Source organism: Camarhynchus parvulus, chromosome 1 (assembly GCF_901933205.1).
Source record: "Camarhynchus parvulus chromosome 1, STF_HiC, whole genome shotgun sequence".
NCBI lineage: Eukaryota > Metazoa > Chordata > Aves > Passeriformes > Thraupidae > Camarhynchus > Camarhynchus parvulus.
In genome coordinates this window covers 23,846,987-23,874,879 of record NC_044571.1, presented here as the reverse complement: position 1 = coordinate 23,874,879, position 27,893 = coordinate 23,846,987, and the positions used below count along the sequence as shown (strand labels likewise).

The window sequence follows — 27,893 nt, the reverse complement described above, 5'->3', positions numbered from 1 at the left end:
TATGCTTTATCCATAGCTAAAATAATCAGGGCCCGGGATCAAAGAATCGTGGAAGGGTTTAGGTTGGAAGGGAACTTTAGAGATCACCCAGAGCAACCTCACTTGCATGGGCAGGGGTATTTTTAAGTCAGACTGCTCAAAGCACCATCCAACCTGACTTCAGACAGGTCCAGGGTTGAGGCTTCTGCAACTTCTGTGACCAGCCCCAAAGCAAGTACAAAGGGGATTAGTGACTAAGGACTCTCCCAGAATTGCTCAGTAGATAACAGAAAACACATTTCCCAGTGAAGCAAAATAAAAAGCTTCTCAACCTTCCTCAGAAGCCTTCTAATTTCTGCCCTGTGTCCTCTGTCCACATCAGACAGCTCTGACCAGATGTGACCAGATGGCTCCAAGAAAAAGAATGGTGGAGACTAGATCACATGTATGGTTCTTATTCATGGGTACAGCTGGGTCTCTCATCCTGCACTGAAGTGAATTGAAAATTGCCTTCACTTGAGTATCTTCTTTAATCCTAAAAAGCTGCTCTTGAATCTTTTGAACACCAAAAAGTTTGCTGAGGTGTTCAAATAAAATAATTTGTATTAAAATATTCCTAAAGAGATTAATCCCCATTTTTGAAGAAAGAAAGAAGTGAAATGAAAGAACACAGAAAATTTACCTCACTAACTTATGAAGCAGCAAGCTGATGTCTCAGTAGAAATTAATCCAATGGATACCTTCTATTAAAAAAAAAAATCTCATAGTCAGACTTTGGTTTTTCCTCCCTTTTCTTTATACCAAAAAATAAAACCCACTGAAAATACACAGACTAACTGTATAAGAAACAATGACTTGTACATAAGTAAGGGCTGCTAGCAGGTGTGATGTTGAATTATGACGCAGAACAAAGTGGTTTTGCTATTACACAAAACTACATGTCAAGTGAGGTTAAAATGCTATGAAGAATTTGACTTTATGCAGCCATATTACTCAGAGGAATTAGTGCCTGGTAACATTCTGCTTGCACTGAACATGTCTCCATCCTTTTCACCCCCAGGCTGAGGTAAACTGTGGGTGCTGTGGAGGCAGATAGGCTCTTCCTGCAGCTGCTTCCAGTGCCCCGTTGCTGGCACATTGGATTATGTGAAGAAAGCTGAAACCAACCTCAAATACAGAAAATGCATAAGAAAAGAAATTTACTCAAAATGCGACTTCCATCCTGTTGAGTCTTGAAAAGTGTATGGATCAGGATTTTCTGGGCTGTGTATGTAGTTAGCTACTGGGGTAAAGGCAGCACTTTTTATCCATGCATTCATTATTCTCATCTCCATGATTTTAATTGGATGGACTGACATGAAGGTAATTGACAGTGCAGAGCATCACACACCCAAAAACAGCTCAGAAAGGAGAACGTTTTCGGAGCCACATTGTGTCCAGCTCCACTGCTTACCTGAAGTGGATGCCTGGATGCATTTCTCCTAAAATGCATCCTTCTGTTTCTGCATGTGCTGTTGCAGGTGTCCTCTGGGCATTGCACAGCAGCCATGAGAGCTGCCAGCAAGGGCACACTGGTGCTGCTGAGGGACCATAAGGCACTCATCACATCAGGAGCATTTGAGATGATACAAGTATGGACACAGGCTTCTGTTAAAATGAGCCCTTGTCATCATCTGCTTCAGAGGGCAGGAACAGGAGGAACCAGTAGCTGGACAGAGTTTTGTCCACTTGCAAAGGAGGACAGAAAGCTATCTTGGCTTGCCTAGTCAGGGAAGATAACCTAAGTGACTTAATTTTACAGGAGATAAAAAAGCTGAAGGTGTAGCAGTATGCATTGCTGGGAAAAGAAGCCCTTGATCTGGAGGGTTCCTCTGGGCTGCTGAAGACAAACTTCTTCCTTCCCTAACCCAAAGTCTTGCTTCTTAGCCATATCTGTCTTGCAAAGATCTTGGGCTTTAAAAAAAGCTTTCAAGGATTCTGTGAGCAATGGTTCAGGGCTTATGCACACACTGGGCTCCTTACCAAGCTCTGCTGATAAGGAGACATTCAGATACCCCTTGAAAGAGATGTTCCTTTGCTTTCAAAGTAGCAAGAAGTCTCTGCAATTTTGGCATTTTACACACCAAAAGTGAGGAAGTCAAAGCAGCAAGTGGAAAATTGAACCTTTTCTGAAAGCACCTCTCCTCAAAGAGAACATTTCCCCTGTTTCAGTTGTGTGCTTGTCCTCGTCCAGGCCAGCTTGATAACTGACATAGCTCAAGGAGAGCTCACCAATGGGCTGGGACAGAAGTTCCAACAGTCACAACTCTGCCTTTGCCAGGTCCCTGCTGGATATCACCAGGCTGGACCTGTCTCACTAAAATGGTCAGTGGCAAATGAAGAAAGACACTTCATATGCAAATGGCATACAACAAAAACCAGATCCTGGTCTATACTCTTTCCTTTTGCATCTGTTTAACCTTGATCTATCTACGTTTGATCAATTAATTTAGGGATTTCATTCACATACAAAAACAACACAAATGAACACTCTTGAGATCCAGCTGCTTATCAGCACATGAACTGAGTTTAGAAATATGTAGTCAGAACTTAACACTAGCAGGGAAATGGAAGAAATGTAACTGAAGGAGTTTTTCAAGATGTTGTTGTATCACAAAAGAGTTTTATTTCCATCTTCAAAACTCCAAATCATAAAAGCTTCAGTGTTCAGACAACATCCACTGTGTTTGTCTTTGCCTTATCATTCCATCCCAATGTAAAAAGCATCAGTCAGAAACTTCTTTGCCAATAATTTGGCAAATGTTGTTCTCCAAAAACTAAGTCAAAAGGTTAAGTGCAAACAAATATTGGCTTCTGTTCTGTGAATAAACTAAAGTTCTACTTTGAACTGAAGAAACCAAAGAAGGCAGGACCACAGTGGCTTTTATGTGACAGAGTAAGACTTCAGACAAACTACAGTCTTTATTTTATCGACTCTACCTGATAAGACTATTTTGGCCTTTTAGAAAATGAAAAAAAATCTCATTTAATGCTGTTTAACTTAGTATTGTTATCATACATGTTTTTCTTCAGGAGCAAATAAAATAAAGAGGGCTTCAACATGGAGATATACTCACAGGGAGAGATGTAATGAAACAAAAGAAAAGTAAGATTTTTTTAAGTTATAAATATGCAAGTTTAGATCAAATAAATAGTGTATGAACTACAAGCACTGAAACTCATGGATGTATGCTTCCTGCCAGAAAGCCTAAATACGTTCTAAAAATAGATTTATGTCTTAGAAAAATATCAATTTCTAACATTAATAACTCACATACAAAATAACAACCTTCTATTCCTCTATAGCAGGATCTTTTCCAGAAATAAAACCTCTATCATCTGATCATCCAGCTGAACTGAGACAAATTAGTAAAACTAAAATCCTAATTAAAAACATGCTTGATACATATTTTATTTTTCACAGAGAACAAAAATATACTGCAGATAGCACATTTTAATGTAATTCTCTTTTCACAAAATGTTTTAAAACAAATGGGGAAAAAATCCAAAATATTCCCTTCCCAAGACATTCTAAACACTGGTCACGTAAATCACAAAATGGGGCAGTAAAGCATGATCAATATTTGTGCAATCTATTTATAAGCACAGATGTCTGTCTTTTGTTATAACAATGTGCTATCCAAAATGCAGTGTTTCTAGGACATTTCTGTGGACTCTATCACTATAATGCACACTGAGAAATAAAGAACAAGTTTAAGCCTGGGGTATATAAAAGTATGTTTTCAAACATGACTACTACAGTATTAGCTTACAGCTGGTAACGAAACTTGTAGTCAACTTATTTTATCTTACCAAGACTTTATACAACTAACAACTAAATTAATTTCTATTAAAAATTATGTACTTTTAATATTTAGTTATAGTCATTATTAATGGATTAAATGCCTTATATATGTTGAAACACACACATAACATCAGATAAAAAACACACAAGGGTTTATGGTGGAAAAAATACCTACAAGATTTCAATGTCTTAAAAGTAATTATAATATATTGTTGAAAATGTGAAAAGAAATAGATATTCCTACCAGAAATTTTATCTTGACCAGATTTGCTCCCACATATTGCTGTGTTCCACTGAATCAATTTCACACTTACTCACCTCCCCGTCTCTGTGATGTGGTTTATTCATTGGTTTGATATTGCCATAGCAACTCAGCAACATGGAAACATGTTAGCCAAGCAGCGCTGCTCACCTCACACTATATGGTGAATTGCTGCCTGGTACATACAGCATATTTTAATGTATATTGATCTCTGCTTCTTACTATTAGGCTACTGCTTTGACATGACCATTTTAACTCTGCATTTAGCAATCTTTGGTCATGACTTTCACAGTTTTTGACTTGTAGTGGTCTTAATTACAAAAATTATCTACTTCCTCAAATTTTAAAACAGGAGATATTTTGACTACAAGTCGAACTACTGCATTGGAACACACTTAAACAACCTGAAAAATAAACAGCATTGTTCACAGCCCCTAAATTCAGGGCTTCCCCAACATTCTTACATTTTTTTCCCCATATAAACAAGTGCAAGCAAATCACAGATAGACTGTGTTAGCATGGCTGTGCACACATGCTCCATTTCAGAAGCTTTTCCTTTGGTGCACGTGGCCTGGAGGGAGTGGGAACCCTCTCACCCCCACCATGCCTCCCCAGGAACACACCAACAAAGTGGATGGTGGCTAGTGAGAGGGATGGTGCTTTGTCTTGAGAAGAGATACAGCACTGGGCGAGCCCATCATGAGGCAGGCAGGGATGCTCCAGCAGCTTCTGCTTCCACAATCTCCCCACAATCAGTGGGGGCTTGCAGCGTGCTCTGAATCACTAAAGGGAGGCAGTATGTCTTCTGCATTCATGTAAAATGAAACTCCAAACAAAACAACATGTGAGAACAAAAGCAGGATCTCTGGTGCAGGAAGCAGCAGAATCTTTAAAGCTCCAAAGTCTAACATAGCATCAAGGTTATGTAAATCAGGGCATCCCCAAACACAGATTTGGATCATAGTGAGGAGACTAGGCAATCATCCAGGGCAATAGTATGAGTGGGAGCTGAAACTGTCTCATTGACTGAGTCTTTATCTTCACAAGCTGGCAACTGCTTCACAACTGTGCTTACTCACAGAGGAAACATACTTCTATTTGAAATGGGTTGCACCACAGCTTGACCTAAATGGTTTTTAAGAAAAGCTATTTATCTGCCCTCAGACACTCTTGATAAGCCACATAAAACACTGAGATTCTGACCACTCTTAACACAGAAAAGCTGCATGAAGACCAGCAATACCTTAGGACTTAAAACATTTCTGAACACAGTTATGTACCAGGACACTTCTTTCTGCCCACTTAATATATCACGACTGTTTCAGATCTCACCGGGCTTAAGTCAAAAGTTAAACTTATTGGGAGGCCTTAGACCAAATGTAAAACACATCTGTGAGACAGTATGGAGTTCACAGTTGAAATTCAAGTTACTCCCACATTGGTGTAACACACCAGAGTTTGTGATCTGATACATACCACAACACATCTGTATGGACTAGAAAGCAAGGACTTTCATTTCTTCCCCAGCAGAACTGAAACCAGCATTTTGGTCTGGGATTTAAGCAGGCTTGTTCAAGAAAAAGGTGTGGAACAAAGGGAAGATGAAGGAAGGTATTTTTGAGTAAAAGTTGCTTCAGTTCCTGACTGTGCTTTCCAACAAACAAGCGAGAGTTACGAAACTGTTGTAAGATGAATTCCATTGTGCCTCAGCACAGCAAAAGAAGAATTACTTGTCCAGAATGGGAAAATGGGTTTTTATTACTATTTTCTATTACTTGGCTTTGATTTTTTTCTCAACCAAAAAAAGTTATTGCAGATTTGAGGAGAGGTAAGTGCTATATACTCAGTAATGATCCTACAATTGGTGTTTCCAGTGAGAGCACTAGGAGGCCAGCTTCAGGAGAGTGAATGTGAGGTGAGGAGGGAATCAGGTTAAATAGGGAGATAGGAGGAATTGGGGGTACTAAACAGGAAAACAATTAATTCATATCAACACAGTGCTAGGAAATAACACCTTTCACCTATGGGCTACTCTTACACTAGTGCACAAAGGTAGGTGATTGCTCTGCTCTCCTAACAAAATTTGTGATGCTCTACACTTCTAGGCAATTTGGACTATTAATTCTCTTAATATATTTAGTTTTCTGTTTGACAAATAAGGAGCTCTGAAAAAGTGTTATAAAGAAAGATTTCATTCTGCTTAATGTGAGATGTTATTTCATCTAAGTACACATTCAATTTATAATGACCTTTGCTGGAACTCTTACAGATATTACACTGCAAAGGCAATGTAAAATAAAACATTAGCAATTGGTGTCTGCTGTCCCCTTCATCCTTTCTATAAAGTATTTGAATCTTTAGCCTCAGAGCTGTTATCTTCAAGTAGGGGGTAGAGGGGGGCTAACTTCACACACATGGACTACAAACTCACAGCCAAAAACAGGGCATGAATATGTGGAGATACTCAGCATCACTCCCACAGGCATGTGTCCCATTTTTGAAAACAAGTACAGTAGCAGTAGTACAACTTCTGTATGAATACTTAGCCTTTACGTAATCCCAAAATTAGGAATCTGCAAACAAAACCAAATCCTACTCATCAACACCAAATCTAAAAGTCACTAGCAGCTACTCTATATCTGTATGAAGGTTCAGAAAGAACACTGATAAACACCACCCTCACTTCCCTTTCACTTCCCAGATCTCAACAGCAGCACAATCCTTCTTCCAAGTGAGTCCTTCCCATGGACTGCAGTTCTTCATGAGCTGCTCCAGCAGGGATCCCTTCCACAGGGTACATGCAGTCCTTCAGGAGGAGTGCTCCAGCAGGGATCCCTTCCACAGGGTACATGCAGTGCTTCCTTGGAGGACTGCTCCAGCAGGGATCCCTTCCACAGGGTACATGCAGTCCTTCCTTGGAGGACTGCTCCAGCATGGGTCTCCCGTGGGGTCACAGGTCCTGCCAGCAAACCTGCTCCAGTGTGGAATCCTCTCTTCATGGGGCAACAGGTCTCACCAGGAGCCTGCCCCACCCCAGGCTTCACATGGGGTCACAGCCTCCCTTGGGAATCCACCTGCTCCAGCATGGGGTCCTCTATGGTCTACAGGCGGATATTTGCTTCAGCATGGACCTCCATGTGCTGTAGGGGCACAGCTGCCTCACCATGATCTGTCTGCACCACGGGCTGCAGGGGACTCTCTGCACAGCTCCTCAAGCACCTCCTGCTCCTCCTTCTACACTGATTTGGTCTCTGAAGGGCTGTGTATTTTCTTTTGGCTGTTGCTCCACAGCAGCTCGTTTTTTTTTCTTTCCTTTTCTTAGCTAAGTTATCCCAGAGGTGCTACCACCATCACTGATGGGCTCAACCTGGGCCAGCAGCAGCCCCGCCATGGAGCCAGCTGATATTAGCTCTGTTGGATAAGAGGCAACCTTCTGGAGAAGGCTCTCTCAGAAGCTGCCTCTGTCTTCTTCCTGCTAGCAAAACCTGGCTATGCAAACTGAATCCCGCTCCTAGAATAAAAGCAACATTTTACTTACCAGACTGTAACACTTATTTCAAGTCAGAGAACTGTCACACACAGCCACTAAATTTCAACAACATTAGTCCTGCTTTTGCTAAGGGCAGATGTCACCTTGGGGAAACTATCATGGGCTCCTCTCCAGACTTGGCATTTCCCAGGGCCACAAACCCACAGACATAGTGGGTGCTTCACAGACCTTAGTGTCAAGGGCTATATGGTCACACTAGAATGGTTTGACAGCTTTGGGCTTCATAAAATGCCAGGAATCCTTTTTTTTTTGTCTCCATCCTCTGAGCAAGGCCACATCTCAAAACCCATTTTATATCCAGTCACATCTGCCCCATGGGCTGCCAATCAGACTGTTCTGAAGTAAAACAAAAGGTCATACAACATGGTTTTGGCTTCAATTTCAGTTATTTGTTGATTTAGATCAAATAAAAGGAATGATAACTCTGATTTTACATAACATTTCCAATCCCTATATATAATTTCTTTAAAATGCACCCATGGGTACTTCTACATTCTTCTAGCAGAGATGCAGCTCTATACAAGTGGAATTTTAACTTGCTGAGACTCTCAGGAATTCAGTCTGTAAAAACCAACAAATACACCCTTGAGACTTGTAAAATGCCCTAGATGAAAAGCATTCACAAACTGAGCAGCCTTTTCTTCAGATTTATTTTTTTATTAAATCAGTGGACAGCATCACAGCAATAGAATATCATCTTGGTAAAATGGGTGATTCAAACAGACAAAAGGGATTGTCAGCAAATAAACTGATTCTAACATAAGCAATCATCAGGTCACATAAGCTGATGCAAGCAGAAAACAAAGAGACTGCAAGTAAGTCCCTACACAGTAGAACAACTGGTGATATCTTTATTTGTATTTCAAGATTCTTATTAGCATTGTTATTTTAGGCCTGACATGTATTGTCATGACATTATATTGGTTTTGACTGATTGCACCCTTCTCTTTTCATTAAGATGAACCAACACTGACATGCAATGGACTGTCTTTAATGGCAAACAAGTATTTGTGGTATCATCAAAAATTACCATCACTTCATAATGTGGTCTTGTTTAATATCTCATAGTTTGGTTTGTTTGTTTTTTTTTTTTTTAACAGTCCCTTAGGGGAAACTGATTTCAAAGGGAAGAAAGAAATAAAAATGCATCTCCTATAATGAAGTCAGTTGCATCACAAGGATTAGGTAAAGCCTTACAGAGATTTTTAATGAGAACTTTTACAAAGGCTCAATCAAAATAAATGCTATCTACTCTTACAAGGGTTTTAGCACCTTCATTTTCTTCAGATAGGGAAGGTCCTATACCCATCACATTGTTAGTTTTAATGATTACGTTAACACATTTAGGCGGTTTAATACTACTACTACTAACAGTAAGTATAAAATAATAATTGCCTGTGTGGGACAGTCATTGTGTCGGCAAGTTAACTAGTCAGAATTGGAGTGCACACTGCTTACTTTCATGTTGCAAATTGCAGTCATATTAATTTTAGATATTACTATCTAAAATCATACTCATCCTTCCTTGCCACATCAGTCCTTTCAAAATTTTTACTTTCATATCTTTATTCCCTTACCTATGCATGCTAACAGTAGAAGAGTGTTATAAAGAAAACAAATGAAGAAAAGGCCATACTATTTCCCATTTCTGTTTGTCAATTGTCAGCAACATTACATAGGCCTTTAAAATAAGAGTACTTTTCCCCAAAAATCAATTAGTACTGTATAATTTGTTTATATGCTAAATTAAAGCAAAATGAGTCTGAAAAAATATACCTCCTCATAGAGTCACACTTGAAAGGAATAATTAGATTATTATGTTTGGCATCTAGTGCTGACTAAACATTAGAAGAGTTACTAGTTGCTGTTACAATTATGAAAACATATGAAAAGCAAGAGCCATTAAAACAAAGCCCAATTTTCTTCAGGCATTCAACAAGATAATGAAACAGATAATGTAACAACCTCCCTGGTTTATATTGTTAGTGGGTCTTTCACAGCTTTACTCCTTGCATTTCTTTCAGTGGCTCTATTTATTAGTGTTTATCAAATATATATTTTTATTTGTGTTTGGATGTAGCAAAGTTGCTACCTTGATTGCAATAAAATGATATGAACTTAACCAGCTTTGCTCTGGCACAATTAATATAATTTGATTCACCATTCTACAGGTGCAAGATTTAGACTGCCCCTCATAACATACTGAGTGTGCCCCGCATCTCTTAAACCTACCCAGGACTTCATCAATATTTACAGATGAAATATGCTGAAATCAACTTCCAAAAATCACCACACCTCATATCCTGTCTTATTTCAAGTAATGAATCTGCTCTGAGCATGACTACAGAAAACAAGGAGTTTACTTGTGGAGTACCTACCCAATATGGGCAAAACTAGAATTTCACTTTATTCCACAAATAATTTTAGCCCAAAAAGAAGATTCTAGTAATACAAAGATGTTGTTTGGAAATAGCTATACCAGACTGAAAGTAGATATTCATTGGAGTTGCTTTGAGAAGATGAGTGTGTAATTATTTGCATTTCATAATAGACACATTATGCCCTTGTAGTGGTAGGCAGCCGAAAGACAGGGCAACCAAAGCCAGGCAGAAAATACACAAGTGAATAACAGGCAAGGATAAAATTGTTAAATACACACTAGCAGCTGAGCAATTGGAGGGACTGATAAGAGTAATGATATCAGATAAATTCCTGACTCAAAAGTTATTATACTCTCTGCAGAAGTGAAGCTACAGATCTGTTAATGAAAAGACAGGCACTGTAAAATATGAAATTATGCCAATTCTCTGGTTTTTTAGCTGTTTGAGCAAGATGTTGATAAATAAGAGACCGTTATAATTATGATTTTTTTTCTAACAGAGAAAAAAAACAACAAAAGCAATAGGACACTTTTTCATATGCACTGTTTTCATCAGTTTGATTTTGATGGTAACTTTGTGACTGCTTTACCACACACAGGAGTAGTTTAAATCTTACATCATTCTTTACCTAATATATGCAGGGGTTTTGTATCTGTTTGGTGCCTACACAGAACAAAGCCCTAAAATCAAAAATACTTGCCAGGCCTGATTCCTTGCATTAATGAAGCTTTTGTCATTTCATTGACTTAAGCCTTGCTTAAGTGATACCTATAATATAAATATTATATATAAATCTATAAATATCTAAAATTAATTAGGTAGATTGATTCAAGTTCTTTATGAAGAGCAGCAAAAAATCAGAGAATTTTGACTGAAATGTCAGGTACTTCATAAAACCATCAAACTATATGAAATTAACATAGGGACTTGGTTGTGACTTGCGCAGTCACTAAAATGTGATTGTCAGCTGGTGTATCTTATTTCCATTGCATTAATTAAGGAAGATGTTTTGCTCATTGTCTCATCTCTATAGTCCATTTAAGTGAAGAGTTTTATTTTTTTCTTCTAAACTTGAGAAGGGAATGCTGAGAAAGGAAACAGAATTCACACTGCCATAATTGCACAAGTCTCACTTAAAGCACAACCTGGATTTAATTAGCTTCTTTCATTCTTGTGTATAGTTTCATCTATTCAGAAACTCTACCCTCTCTGTTAGCTCCAGCCAACTCCTTATATCCTAACCTTATGGCAGGAGTAAATCTTTAAGAGCTTCAAATAACACACAGCGCAAAACCAGATCCTTAATACATCACTATTTGCAGGAAAAGTAGTGGAGAAATACCTGTTTTGGAGTCAGCCTCTTAACTTAATGAACTGCTGAGTTTTTTTAGGAGACAGAGAAAACTCCAGAAAAGTCTTGTATTTCTATCTCTACTCCTAAAAACTCATCACCAATGAAAAAGAAACTTTTTATGAAACCATGCACACAAGGCCATCCAGGCAAAGTGCCCATGAAGTGCTAGAGTCCCTGAAATGCTGCTAAATCAGAGCATATAGTTGGTCATCACAAACTAAGTGATTTAACTGTCTAAAAAATTAGCATTTTTTGCTATTGATAAAACCATTTGTTCTTGTGTTTTAAAGACATAGTGCTCCTCTTCACAAAAACAAAACAGAGTTAATGATTTTCCCTTCTTCACCTCACTTACACAAAAGCAAGTCTAGATCTTGATTCTGGATCTGGCCTTTATAAGGTAACCAAAGGAGATCACAGATTCTGGGTTTGTCTGAAAGAAAAAAAACATCTAATTTCACATGAGCCAGATCAGCATCACCATAGTTGAGGCAGCCCACTTTAATGAAAAAATTTCTCCTGAAATTTGATAAGACAGAAAAGTTATCTGCAAGATCTGTCCCTCAGACAAACATGGACTTTTCTCTGCATACCGATTTTTTTCCATTCCCACCCCACACCCCTGCAAGTCCTAAAGCTATACATAAGACTTTTGAGGCAGTAGGTTACCAAGGCAACTCATGCAGCTTATCATTATCTAGATCTCATTACGAAAAGATTGATTTTGGACAAATAGTAATCATATAACAGGGTGTGCTGATGGATCACTTTCTTTTAAGTTGCTATAACCAGGGAAGCCGAAGCATATGACTCTATTTTGGGTTTAATGAGTTGAGGAAATGGCTCCATAAATGTATTTTCAGTTTTCCTTGCCCACATGGTACCTATATATGGGTTTCTGTTACGTAGATCCTACCTCCCTCAAGACAGTAACTTCTGTGATTCAAAAATTACAGGGAAAAATCAAGAACTTACACACAGTGGCAACAGAACCCCTGGGTACAGCCAAGGTTAAACTCAGATCTCTGGAGACCACAACAAGGCAATTCCTGGTTTTGCAGCCCAAACACTGAATGAACAGCAAAATGGCTATGTAGCACTAATCACCAGGCTCACATAACCTTATCCCGACAGATCAAATTTCATTCAGTTATCTAGCAATAAATTCATCCTAATTCAAGAGAGATTTATCCATATTAGACAGTTAGTAAACATTCTCTTGTGGTACCAGGCTTTACTTTCAATTGCTTCATACATTGTCAGTACCACTTATCTTCCTGGTTTTCATTAACTAAGCTGAAGCAGAGTCTTTCTTTCTAGTTTTTGCACCTTTTCCTTATGCATTACATATCGGAACCTTTCTCTTGCCAGAGCATCCAGTACTCAGAAAGATAGCCTGACCAGGCAAGAGCCTGAATATCCTCACGTCACTCAAAAACTTCTGAAGTTTGCTCAGTCTAGCCATAAATACTACAGCACAAAGCTCAGGCAGAGATCCTGTGGGCAGGCACTGCACAGCAGACTCTCCCATTAGCAACGCGTAAAGTGTAGTGGACTACAGCCACATGTTAGTGCTTCACTCTAAGGGACCTAAAGCAGCTGTTCAAGAATACTAAAAAGGCTGAAAGTAGAAAGAATAATATGAATGACATGTTTACTTGAAGCAGGATAAGCAAAGTGCTCTGCTGTGTGCTTGCTGCAAGGTACAGTGCGTGGAAGAGCTGCGCCCACTCATCAATAGCAAGGACTGCTTGCTTCCTTTGAGGAAAGGAAGCTCACAGAAAAAATCCAGACCACCAAAAGGACCTCAAGAAAGGAGTAACACTGCTTCCTGTAGACCTTGCTGTTTCCCAGGGGGCAAGTGAAAGGGCACCAGAAGGAGTAAGGAAAACGGGTCACTACCAGCCCAGCACTATACTGGCTCTGTAAACCTTCCCAATCTCCATTCACCAATCCTTTCTGGACGCATGAGAACTGAGTGCAACACATTTTGCTAACAAGGGTGTCATGAAAAATGGACTTTATTGTATAGAGCAACTTTAATTATGAGTAAACGCATTGTTCTTGGTTATAAATTACAGCAGCACAAGCAAGTACTGTTAATGGATTTGGCATGGAAAGGACAAATCTGTTTGAAAAAAGCTGCTGTGAAACTCAATATGACTACATTACTCTAAAGGCTGTGGAGAAAAGGCCAATTCCAAGTTCATCTAGAATTATAACCAGTTTTAAGCTGCATGAAGGTAGACATGTAATTGAAATTACTTGCAAGAATTGAACAAAATGGCTTTCAAGAAAAATATGGACAATGGTGAGTTTTCTTAATAAACATTTATCCCCTTGGGCATAAATTAAGTATGTTACATGACCTTTTGGAATAAGACATGTCTGCAAACCCTTCATTAGTAGGTTATTAGGCTGATCAAACAAAAATACTGTGGATATTTTCGTGCATTTTCATTCATTACCCTTCAGCACATCAGCTTATCCTGGTTGTGCTGAAATCAGTAAGAGGTTTAACCCTGACTTTTATAGGATTACCTCAGGCTAAGAGCATACAAACTTAGGCCTAGTGTGAGGTTCTGTGTAACTCTTAAAATACAGCAACACCTTCACTGAAAGATCTTTTTAAACACAGCTAAATGAAAATGCAATGCTGCTTTGTTTCTAGCAAAAAAGTATAATTACAATGCCCTAAGAAATGGAAGTTGGCATGGTGCTTTGAGACCTGAGGGTAATGGAAGAAAGCAATATTTTACTAAAATAACAGATCAAGACTCAGTAAGAGACCAGTCACATGCTTAAAAATAGAGTTCAAATGTAAACCTAGAGCAGTCATTAAGCAAAGATGAATGGAAAAGTCGGTTTTTGAGGTTGGAGGTGGGAGGGTTTCCCATGTGGAAAACATGGTAATAGGTAGATTAGAGAAGCATTATGTCAGGAATTATGAGCTCTCCTACATTGCTGTCTACACCTCATAAAAGGTGTTGTCAAGAACAATGATGAAATGAGCTGTACATCCCCATCATTTCCTAAAAAGGCTACTTAGTACTGAAGGCAGTTCATCACTCCATTGGATTCAGAGCCCCATGAGAAAACCTTTATTATGAAGGCACCACAGTTCTCTGATACAGGACTATACATTACAGCTCTTGTGAGGTTTTTTCTGCCTACTCCTGCCTGCATTTCTGGCTTTGTGTACCACTGGAGTGACCAAAATATATGCAAGACCTCTTTTTACACCTTTCCTTTTCAAAATTTCTTTATGGAAGCCATACTGTAAACTAATTTCTCCATATTTCCTCCTCATCCAAAAACTTTAAGGCAAGAGCTGCACATTAGAAATCCAGGAGGTACAATTTTGAGTCTTAAAAACAAGCATTTTGAAATGGAAAACAAGAAGACAAACATAACCATTACATTAGTGGCATCTACTTCAGCACTAATATGAACAAGTTCAGCTATGTGAACATATTCAGGAAACAATAAAGAGGATTAGATATTCAAACAATAACTAAGAAAATCCTTGATAAACCAAGAGAGCGAAAATTTAAAAATGCAAACGACACAGGGTCCCATAGTCTCCCATAAGAGATTGGAAAAACAAAAGAAACTCCCAAATTAATATAATTTTTCAAGTTCTAAGATATAGCATTCACAGAATATGCGGGAACTAATTTCACAAAAAACATCATGCACCTGCAGCAACACTTCCCTCTGAACACATGGAGACACTTAACTAAGCAGCAAAAATAATCTTCTTCAGAAATGATGATGATGAGCTGATGTGCTGATTTTGCAGTGGAGTGCCAGAACTCGTAGGTCCAGATTCTCCAAGTTTATCCCACACACAGAATCTGGCCCATGAACCCAACCAAGGCAAAGTTCCCACTTCTGGCATGGGGTCAAAAGCAGGTAAGGCAAGGCATCCATATGGGCTCAGCTTCCCTCTGTGAAGGAGGCTGGGGATGAGAAGAGCAGAAAGAGAAGGGTAAGACTGCCAATCCCATGGGAGAGTTTTCCCTTGGGATGGAGACAGTCCCAGATGCACACCAGTCTGACACTGAGCTGATGGCATCTGCTGCCAATGCTGGCTCTAAGCCCATTGCTGGTGACACCTGAACAACTTGACACAGGAAACCCCTAAAGAAAAAGTGCTGAAAAGTGCTAGTTCTGAGTCAGAAAGTCAATTTGAAAACTAATACACAGTATCTTCTATCACATTTCTGCATTAGGCCTGTTAACCTTACATCCTGATGTTAACCTTACATCCTTCTTGCTGCTGTTAACAAGTGTTAATAGCTCCAGATTTACATCCTTAGTAGTTTTTTCTGTATTTCCTAATTCCACTATTCTGTATTTCCTCCCCAAAAAATACCTCTCAGAGGAAGAAATATATTTGTTAATTGTCTCCATGAGATGGTACTCAAAGAACAGTAATGGCTCTATACAGAGCCCAAATGCCAGATTAAGTGTAAGGGCAGTGTTTTAGTAACGAATCTCCCAGGTAAAACATCACTAATTGCTACAGAGCACAATAAACAGCAAAAGCCAACACCGAGCTTTAACATATACAGCCAATAAAAAAGAGCATGGCACAGATCAGACAAATTAATATCAATAGCAGATGAATCAATATCATAACTTGCAAATGTTAACAAATATAAATCCCTTCTAATACGCTATGGCCAGACTCTTATCATCTCCAACTGTTCCTGTTCAGGCACCAAATAACTGTCAGGGCTTAACCTCAGCCAGAAACTGAGCACCACACAGCTGCTGCTCACTCCCTCACCAGAGCATCACGGGGAAGAGCAAAAGCGAAAAATCAGTTTTAAAACTGGCAATCAATTGATTTTCCAGCATGATGAGCTGGTATGCTTTGACTGAAGCCTACTACACATACCTTGTGTTGCTCTATGTGGCACCTTGCTCCAGGACAGCTTTATTTTGGACAGAATCTGTATCCAACAACTTCACAGCCATAAAGAATACATGCTGCTGCAGCTGCACCCATTTCTATTTGCCTGCCAGTTGGCCAGGAGGCACAGACAAGACAGCATATTGTGCTTTAAAGGTTTCTTACCCCTTACCAGCCTAGGCACCATAAAACATTTATAGACTATTTTGGGCAGCATTTCATTGCAAATTCCATATGCTTAGCTGAACTATTCAATGCTCAGAATGACAATAAGGAGAAGATTACATTTGAATGCACCATGTAGCAAGTATTCTACCTTTTAGCTGCTACAGCCCATTATCTCCTAAAATAAAAAACAGACAGCCTGCTCATGCCATCAGCTGAGTTCTGCAGTATTAGACACCTCTGTGCAGCCTAAGGGTGGCTCAAACATCTACTCCAGGGTACTGTCTCATCTCCATTCACAGATATTTGCAAAAGAGAACACAGCCTGAAGGGCGCAAGTTCTTTAGTATGTTGTATAATGCGAAGGGAAAGAAGAAAGGCAGCTACAGATCCTTTCCCCAAGCAAAACGTGTGGTCTTGCTTTTAGTTACAGATATAGCCACATCATCATGATGATGCACTTAAAAAAAGAAAATTTGTACTAGTATTTGGAAAATTAAATAAAAACAGTGTCTGATCTACAGAATAATTTAATGCCTACTGAAGGGAAAGAGCCCTTTATTATGGAAAATCCTTTTAAATAATTTGTCCTTATATGCCATCACAAATTTACAAGGAGACTGAAGTAAGCTATGTAACTTCAGGATATGAAGTAACTCATTTCTTCTGCACTATCATGCATTTTTCTTGCATGTATGGCCCAGCAAAGTGAGACAACAGTGCTGTCTGTAATTTTACCTCTGCAGGGATAGACAGTGCAGACTGTCACAGAACAAGTGTCAGCTAACTGAAGGGGTTTAATGTCTCTCTCTTACCTCTCGCAAATCAAACTGTGTCTGCCATATTAAGCCATGGGTAGCCAGTCTAGAGGAAAGGATGACATTTTAGAGGCTACTACAATATTTAGGACCCTAAAGCAGCTCATTGGATCAGCAACCTAGTGATAAAGTAGTTCAGATAATCTCAGCTACATCCAGCAATGAGCTCTGGCCAAATGTCAGAGCTTCTAATCTGCTCTGACTAAAACCGGCCAGGCACCAGCCTTGAACAACAGCTCCAGCCCAAACAGAGATTCACACTGTACTCCAAAGTTTTCTCCCTGCTTATCCTTTGTGTCACTTCACTGGAAAATTTGCTATCTATGCAATTTTAAAGAGTTTGAGGGTTTTTTGCCTAGGATTCAAACATTAAGTTGTTCTCTTGAGATCTATTTTATATCACTTCATACATCCTTCTTTTGTTCTCTACTCACAGCTCATAAAGTCTACTAATGTATCCTTTAAATACAGAAGAATCACATCTTCTTCCTCTCATTTCCCTTCCTGCTTTCTGCTTGTTTAGAGCTGAAAGACAGCACCTTTTGCATTAAATCATGACCAGGCCATTAACACTAGGGAGCCTTTCCCATTAAAAAGGCAATATATATTGACATGTGAACACTCCACTCCCAAAAGCTTTTTTTCCAACACTTCATTAACATTTTTCACTGCTGAACCATTATACCCTCCCAGAGCATGTCTTTATTGTCCCATTTCCTCAGCATACCACTAATAACACAACAAAAGGAGAGGAGGCGATTGCAGATAAATCAGCCCAACTTCCCATCTTGTTTCCCTTCCACACTCCTGCCATCTGTGCTGGCTGCCACAGCACTACATGTGCTTGCAGACAATACCACGGGCTCACACTCCACACTCCAGCCACTCGTGTCTGCTGCTGTGATTGTCACAGCCCAGTACTTCTGCCGTTTGCCTTCCCGTGTTCATCTGCAGGGACAGCTCCCAGTCACCAAAACTGGGGGCACACAGCTGAGTTACCAGCAGTAGAAGTTCACTCAGCACTAGAAGTTCATGCCCTTCTCCTCAGGAGACCTGGAGACTCATCCCCTTGTTTGTACTAAGTAATTTACAACAAACAGATTTCAAGATGTGAGAAGCAACATGTTGTATTTTGAATGGCCTGTTTACTCCCAAGAAATTCCCCTGATACAACATTATCAGATTAAACTTTTTTCACATACACACACAAAAAAAGTTGTATTTTCAAAGAAATAAATAAGCAGGAAGCTTAAATCATAAAGAAAGTTAAGAATATGTGAACACTTCTTTCCACTAGATTAACATCAGCAAAAGACAGAATCAAATATTGATCTATATTTCTGGATTAGCTTTCTGAGGTGTGCAACCACCTTTTCACAGCTGTGAACACAGCTCTGCAAAAAATTGATCATCACTCACTTTGCAATCTGAACTGCATGAATCATTAGCAGCTGACTTGTTAATTAAATACGGTAGCAGAATTCTAGATTAGTCCTGCCTTTATAAGAGCACCATTAATAAATCTGTTTTTCAATTTAGGAAACATCATCTTGTCACAGAGTAGCCATTGTATTTTTCCTGCCTAAGTATAATATTTCATTCATTACCTTGACAGGTCACATCATTTAGTCTATCCACAAGAATAAATTTCATCAGCTTGAAAATGTTATCTCTGTGTCCACAGAGAAGCCCCAGATGCACAATATCTCCCAGAAATCTCCCAAAATTTTCATAAACCAGTGGGCACACAGAAAAACCCTAAAAACAGGTTTTCAAACCCTACTGCAATAGGTTTTCTCATTTATTATTGGACACCACAAAATGACTGTTTGGTTGAAGAATTCTCTTCTTCCCATTTTCCATTCTTCGGCCACTTTCAGTGTATGAAAAATAGAAAAATCACTTTTCTCCACATATTCAACAAGGAACCCAAACAAATTAATCTGTCCTTAATCCTTTTACATTGCTTATTAAAATACGAACATGTACATTGTACAATATAGTGCAACATCTGTGAGTGTTTTATTTTTGATTTATCAATAACATTGATACAATCTATCCCTGTTTTCCCTCAAGTATGGCATCCATGGCCAACACTTGTTCTTTCAAAAGACAGCTGGCAAACACTCCTGGTAAAACTACTTGAGAAACCCTCAGAAAATTTGGTAGTTAAAAAGGGATTATTTTTTGAAAGTTTCTGCAAAACATCTCATGCAATCAAATTCACTAACACTTATTTGCTAGATATACGTCTTTTATATATACATGCACAAACAGGAGAATCCTTTGAAATCTAAAAATATTAATTTAGGGACTGCCAGACTGAACACATGATGATTAAATGACTATCACTTTGGAATGCTGAGGTAGCAATAGTGCTAAAATACCTGCTGAGATTCAACTCTGGCTTCATTAAGCAGATAAAGTCAGATCCTCACTGTGGAAGTGCAAGATTGTCTTTTTGGCTAATGCTTAATCAGGCTTCAAGTATGTATTGCTAATAACTGTGAATAATAAATTAATTCAAAGACTGGTTCTTACATGCATATAGAAGTCTGATGAATGGCTGCTAAGAGGTCTGTTCTAGAGACAGGAAATATCTTATACACATTTACTAAGTGCATTTATTCATTCTCACAAATCCTTAACGAGAACTTCGCTATTTTCTGTTTTAAGTATGCACAAAAGGAAATTTTCTAAAATAGCAGCTTATAAAACAAAGCAGAGACGAAAAAAGAATAGACACAGTTCTTTTGTACACACTCTAAGGAGTGTAATTGATCAGTGGTGTTTTTCTAGTGCATGTTTCTACATAAAGAAGACAGGTATTTTACAGCCAACCTGCACTATTCTAAAATATTTACTTTGCCGCCTCTTCTGAGGACAAAATTTCCCACCTACAAAATGAGTCTGACCAAAATTCTGTCTTTGAGAACCTGGTATGTCACACTTGTGGTATGACAGCTTTAGAATGATTAGATATTGGACCTATGAACCCAACTTCTGCTCCTTCAGTAATAAGATTATTTTGCCACCCCTTCCCCAAACCTATTTTAATAAGTTGTCTATTCTCTTTTACTACCAAAACACATTGCAAAAAAAAAAGTCTAACCAGTAATCCATAATTTCTACATTTAATGCTCTAAATGTGAATTATGTAAAGGTATGGTGACCTACTTAGAAGGCAGAAGCAAGGAGCCCATCTTAATTTGGTACAAGATACAGGGTCTTTTTCTTCCAAATGGTTCTTTATACTTTTAAACCAAACAGAAAATTTGGGAGTCTATAACAAAAAATATGTACTCAATTTCAGCACACTCCTACAGAATTTCCTCATATAGAATATTACTATATTTGTACTATATTTATTACTAATAAACATTACTATTTATTACATTAGTATTATAGTAAATGCATTTTTTGAGATCCTGCCTTTTCTTCTACAAATTGGTAGGGCAGCACTGATTTACCCTGGAGCTAAACTGAGTTACACTAGGAACAGTGTAATTCACTCTAAATTTGCAGATCTGATATACAGAAACACACAATCAGTTGGGTTGGAAAACATCTCTGAGATCATGGACTCCAACATCACCACCTCACTTAGACCATGGCACCCAGTGCCACAACCAGTTTTTCCTTGAACACCTCCAGGGAATGTGACTTCACCACCTCCCTGGGCAGCCCATTCCAATCTCTAACCAGCCTTTCTGGGAAGAAATTCCTCCTGCTGTCCAACCTACACCTCCTCTAGTGCAGCTTGAGGCTGTGTCCTCTTGTCCTGTCGCTGGCTGCCTGGGAGAGAGGCTAATCCCATGTGGCTACAGCCTCCTTTCAGGTATTTATAGGGAGTGGCAACGCCACCCCTGAGCCCCCTTTTCTCCAGGCTTAACACCCCCAGCTCCCTCAGCTGCTCCTCGTAGGGTATGTGCTCCAGACCCTTCACAACCTTTGCTGCCCTTCCCTGGGCAGAAATAAATAGCATTTACCGTGCATCCAAACAGAGAATTAAGTCCCTAATCTCATCACTAGCACAAGAAGAAAATCAAGAATGTAAACCTCTACAGCTCAAAATCTGGTCAAAACAGAGAGAGCTGTCACTAGAAGCCAAGGCCATAAGGCTGTGATAGCCAGTTCAGTCTATGGTGTTTGCAATTGTTCGCATACATTTTTGTCAACTCCGCTGGTTTTAGTAGACATGCAGTACAGGGGAATGTGTGCATGAAAGAAAGACAGCAAAAGGGGGAATTTTAGCAATAAGAATAATAATATGAGCATTGTAGAATATTAATACCTACATAAAAAGGGATGCCTTCCCCTCAAATGAAGAGGTTTTTTCACAGAACTCTGCCATTCATCTTATTTTAATGGATTTTGCTTGCTACTTTCTATCATATAATAGTTCATGAAACAGTTCATAAAGTCCTTTGGCAGAAATTAACGGCATTTGTTGTGTTACAGTGGTTGCAATTAAAAAGGCAGTATTTCCACACTGCTACAAAATAAAGTATTAAACAATAAACTGCAGTCTTCTTTGTGCTTAAAGAAGCAAGATCTTATCTAATGAGGGAGAAGTCTGCTTCTTTTGAATTACTTTAAATAAATGCAATTTTCTTGGTTAAAGACACTGAATAAATTATACTAGTGATGTGCTTTTTAGATTAAATTAATCTAAACTCAATTAATATCCTATATTCACAAACAGTATAATAGACTAAATCAAGATCAGTGAGATGTCCATTAAAGGACAAGTAATTTTTAGCTGCAATATATACAAAAACACAGGCTTACAGAAATTTTTCTTAACCACATAGCTGGGGTTCCCATTTATTCTGAAACCATTACACATACAGCCTTAAATCTCAGACTACAGCAAGAAAAAAGCATTCCTTTCTTTCCAGAACAATGTTTTAGTGCTGCACACCAATCTCTCACACAATTTATATATGTATTAACTCATTATTTCAAGGGAAAAAGATGCATTAAACATATACGTCCATAAAGATGCAAGATCATTTCAGCTGCACTACATTCAGGGTCAGAGATTATAGTTCCTACTTTGCCTACAGAGGTTGCAATTTGGAGAATTGTTTCAATTTCAAAACCAGCCCTTAATAATTTTGTGTTGCCCATTGATACATTTTTCTCCTTAAGCTCTAGCATGGTTATTTTTGCCACATGATAATATGCACAATGCATTTAGTTTTGCTATACATTCTTAAAATAATTTTATTCCTTTTACAAATAAATTTGCCACCCCTCCCTCAAATGTACTTTAATAAACTGCCTATTCTCTTTTACTGCCCAAACACATCATCATAAAAAAGACAGATGCCCACGCATTAATCCATAATTTCCACATTCAGTGCTCTAAATGTGAATTATGTAAAAGTATGGTGAGTTACCTGGAAGGCAGAAGGAGTCTTGTGGTTAACTATGCCCCTTATACCCACAAATTATTACAATTAATTCTTTAAAAAAGGTGAGCCCAAGAGTTGCACGATAGCATGGGTTCAGTACTTAGTCTCCAAAACTGAGAAAAAGAAAAAGCCTGCATGTACTTCAGTCCATTATTTTCATAAATATTGTAGATCACAACCCATAAAATTTATTAGAGATTCACAATCTGACAGTTCAGTTGCAGATTACAGGATTTCATATTTATGATTTGGTAGTCCATATGCAAATAATTGTAGAGGTTGTTGCTGAAAGTTGATGTTGGCCAGCTTTCAGGCACCCACCCAGCTGCTCTCTCATCATTCCTCCTCAACAAGCAGACAATGAGATAAAAAAGGTCATGGATCCTGATAAACACAGGGAGATCACTTGCCAATTATCAAAATGGACCAAAGAGACTTGACTTAGGGAAAATTATTTTAAATATTTGCAAATTAGAGTAGAATGGTGAGGGAAAAAAAGACATAAATGAACCTAGCCCTTATTCCCAGACCTTCCATTTCCCTCCTTCATTATGATTCTTCTGGTTCCTTTCCCCACCCTTGCAGGAAGATGGGGGAATGGGGTTTGTGGTTAGTCCACGGACCACAGCCAGTTTCTCTGCATCAGTCCTTCCTCCTGAAGCTTTTCCACTGATCCAATGCCAGTTCTCATAAGGGCTCCAACATGGGCCTTTCTCAGAGGCTGAAGGCCCATGTGGGCCCTCCACTGGCTGCTTAAGTTCCTTAAGGCCAGGTCTGCCCACCCCAGTATGGGTTATTCCATGGCTGCAGTCTGGACACCTAGCTGCTCTGACACGGTTCTCCACGGGCTGCAGGGAAACACCTGCTCCACCGCCACTCCTGACACAGGATGCAGGGAAGTACCTGCTCTGTCACTGTGCACTTCCTCCCCTTTTTTCCTCTGACCTGAGTGCTCACAAGGTTGTTGTTCACACCTTTTTCCCCTCACTGCTGTTTTCTGTATTCTCCTTTCTAAAACACATTTTCAGAGACGCACCACCAGTGCCAGCTGAGGGGCTCAGATGTGGGTACAGAGGGTCTGTGGAGTCACCTGGAGCAATGTTTACCACAGGGCAGCTCCTGTTCTCTCCCCATACCCAACACCCCTGGCAGCCCCAACACTACCAACACCCAGATACCTACCCAGTCCACTTATTTACTGACAAATAGGTTATTTCCATATATCACACCTCATACTCAATTCCTCGCTCTCCCAAAGCAAGAACTGAATGTACAACACCTACGTTTACTAGGAAAAACAACAAACTAAGTTCCCAGTATAACTGGGGACAGCTTTTCCCTGATACAAGCCACTGCAGAACACATCAAACAGAACAAAGAGATTCATGAGCACTGATGTTGGCAAGGCTCATGATAAGAAAATTCCACATCATGCTTAAACCAGGTGATATTATACAGACAGTCTTCAGGCTGGAAAAAAGACTACAAAGAAATGTTTTTGTTTATTTAGAGAGCAAAATGTATACAAAATATAGAAATAGCTTAATGTATTCATTGAGGAACTCTAATACATAAATTCATTAGGGAAGCAATAAACATAATGCATAAATTAATTACTTTGTGCTTATCCTCATTAAGTGCTGCTTAATGAGTTAACAAGCTTGAAAAGCAATGACAAATTGCAAAAGTGCACGCACAGGATTTCTTTTTTTTAATAAAGCAGCATGGTAGCTCTGGATACAGGCTGGTAACATTTATGCAAGGTGGTCATTTTATCTTCTAGTCTTCATGAGCAAGCACCTTCTGCCACAAGTTTTGAATCTGTCAGAAAAGCATCAACTTTACAAAGTTTGATTGCTGAAAGTACTAAGTTTCAGAAATCACCTCCTTCTTAAAATTAATTTTGTACAAATTAATTTGTATTACAGGACAACTTAGAGCTTCTTGGGAAATATTAATCAGAAATATTAATCATGCATATGTATGTGCACACACACAGATACACACAAAATGGGAATATATTGCCACATTTGAGAATTATACTCAGTCTTTTGTGGCCTCTCATTGTTTGAGATGAAGAACATGTAAATGCCTTGCCACAGTCACAAACTGGAATGAGGCTAGGTAGCACTGAAGGAAGTCATATCCAACACCAATTTGTGATGGGGTATGAGCATTCCAGCATTAACTGAGCTGTGTTATTAACATGCTATGGAAGACTTGGTGGCCTCATTTGTCATGTCACAGATACAGACTGCTTATGCTCTCATTTTCTCCAGCACAAAGGCTCAAAGTGCCATGTTCTATCTTGTGATTTAAACAAAAAAGGAAAAAAGCCATAATACACATTTTTCACTTGCTCTTTTCCCATGCCAAAATTGAGAGAAGGCGGCAAACTGCATCCCAGAATACATTAGTCATGTTGATATCATAAATGCCTTTATTTTAAAGTAAAATATAACATCTTCAAATTATTGATGCATTAACTAAGCATAATTCAGTGAATGTTTCAAAATACAGCCCTCTCACCTTCCCAGGACACCCACAATTCACAGTGAAACTACCAGTGCTACCCTGATAAAATATTTAAAGCAATCTTTGACCATTGCATGAACAAACATTTCCCAGATAACCTTGGGATATTAATCCAACTTTTCAATCCTTAAATTGATTTTTTTAACTCCTCAAAACTTAAGCAAAGTAATCTAATTCCTCTTTGTAGGGACAATAAACAGATAGAGTAGTATTCTGAACAAAGACTCTCAGTTCTTTACAGGGATCCTCATTCCTTGGATTATGTTCCTTTTTCCAGGATATTAGTGTGCCTAATTCTTGATTCCTTGAGAATCATGAGCAATATCTAGCAAATTTCAATGCCTATGAAATACATACATACACACATCAAAGCATTTTTCAATATCCTCCAGCATGACCAATCCACACAAGTAAGATCTCAGTATCAGCTGTCAGCATGAGAACACACTTGAAACAAAATCCAGAGGAAATCAGCAACCAAAGCAGCATCAGAACAAGCTACAACATTAATCTTGGACCACATAAAATATTTTGCTATGACAGCATCACATCATAATAACCTCGCAAACAAAAAGAAGTACACTTCACAAGAAGGTATGTGCTAATAGTACACAGCTACCAGAAATTCCTCCCTTAAAAGTAAATAACTCTGCAGCCTGATGTTTAAGTAAACCTTCAACTATTTTAAAACCTAGTCACTCTGCAAACAAAACTGTACGTCCATCAATCACACTAGGTCTTTAGACATTTTCAATTGATTTTGGTCACTTAAGACTAATTCACGAAGGATTCGGAAGCCACAGCACAGCTAAATGCCATCTCCATGATTGGATAAAAACGTGTACTAAACAAATCAAGACATACTCATGTTACAAACAGGTCCTCAAGAGTTTTGTGCTGACACTTAGGCAATAAGAGAGCTAATGAGAACAGCTATATTCTGCTCAGCACTGTTTAGGATACTAACAAATTAACTTTAGATGATTTGTCATCAAGTCCCTGCAGGAAGAAGCCACACTATTTAGGGAGTGGGGGAAGAAGAAAGGCAGCATACTCATCTATGGAAGTCCTTGATCCCAGGCTAACTACTGTGATAATAGTAAAAATGATACTAGAAATAACATTTAACAGGGAATAATTTAAACCATTTACCTCAGTAATAATCATGTATTTTTTATTTATTGGCAGGCACTTTAACCTTCATTCGTGTCTTCATTTTCAGTAGTCACAATAGTATTTTAAAAGAACAGTATTAAAAATGAATTTAATGTCATTTGAAAGAGAAGGACCACAACTCATGGCTTCCCAAATTTACACAAAATAGCCAATGGACACACAAAATAAAAACAAGTGGTAAGGGATGAGAGTGTTAAGGGTTTCTTTTTTCTGTTTTCCTTTAATATATCTTATTATATCACTTGTGAACCATTAAGTCTATGGAAGAGAAAAGGAAAGGTCAACAGTGGCCAGTGGCAGCACCAGCTGGGAGCTTGTAGTTTTCAGCTGTCAAATGTTGGCTAAAATGTAGTAAGTGCCAATATGAAATGATCTGCGAATCTGTAGCTTTTTTAAAATTAGCAAGAAAAAATGAAGGATTTTGAGAAAGCAATTGGAAGTCTGCTATATTATTATAGTTATACATAAAGTATTGCAAGTTGTTCAATCTCACTGGTTCCCAGGTTAGCAGAACTCCCACCCATGTTCTGTGCTTAAACACCAAAGCAAAACAGCATTCTGCACCACACTTGATCCACTCCCCCTTAAAATATCCTGGATGCCTTTTCTCTGTGGCTGCAAAGTCTTGTGAAAGTAGACATCATCAATAAAAGGAGACTAAATAAGGTATTTATTCTTTCAATGGTATCCATGACTTGCCAATGTCTTACGAGCAATGAAAGACAAAAATGTAGAAACAATACTGGAAAGATGCAGGAGTCACCAAGTAGCTGATAGTGTAGCAAAACTACAAAAATATTTTCTGGCTTTGGGTCCAATCTCATGCTTTATATACAAAACTGTAACTTTTGTAAAATGGATGTGTCTTTCCCAGCAGCAGGCTCCCTGTGAGAACTCTGTGTGCTTAAAATGAGAAAGAATTCACATATGCACACCCAGCCCACTAGCAGGATCTAAAAAAGAAGAGGATATGTTTCCTCCACAACTGTGAGTTCAGCAAATATCCTGCAATAGCAGCCACAACACTGCTGTCCTTTCAGAGAAGATGAGCTAATATTTAAGCATGGAAGGGCCCACCCTTAGGCATTCCTAAGTGCCAGCCTCTTTAATCAGCACTGATTGAAACCTTTTGGAATGCACACAGCCATCCTACCAGTGCCACCACACTCCACCACCTCGCACTGGCCTCTCAAACATTCTCATTCCCAGTGTGGAAGAGGATGCTTGCATTGAGTCAAGAGCCAAGGGTAGATGACATAAGTGCCTATGCTTGTCTTTGTGTATACATTTTCTGGATTTCTAGACCAGACAACTGGTGCAAACAGCTACAGCACACTGCTATGGTCCATCACCCTCATCGTGCATCACAAACCAGACCAATAGAATTCACCTGCCATGCAGTCACTGCATTACACAAATGGGTATGGCCATGCATGGTCTGACACACCTACAGACAACCTGAAGTACTGAATAAGTGGCTTTGTCCCT

At 38.8% G+C, this 27,893-nt stretch overlaps 1 protein-coding gene across 3 annotated transcripts in view; it reads right to left on the bottom strand.

The window, feature by feature from the left end:
• MYO16 (myosin XVI) overlaps nucleotides 1-27,893 on the bottom strand; it is a 358,619-nt gene that overhangs the window by 322,590 nt on the left and 8,136 nt on the right. The window contains exon 1 of one of the 3 annotated variants that reach the window (XM_030948465.1): nucleotides 4,068-4,088. The exons of the other annotated variants lie outside the window; for them this stretch is intronic. The gene's annotated coding sequence lies outside the window, so the exon portion shown is untranslated. Of the gene's footprint in view, nucleotides 1-4,067; nucleotides 4,089-27,893 lie in introns of those variants that run through there. 3 annotated transcript variants of the gene reach the window in all.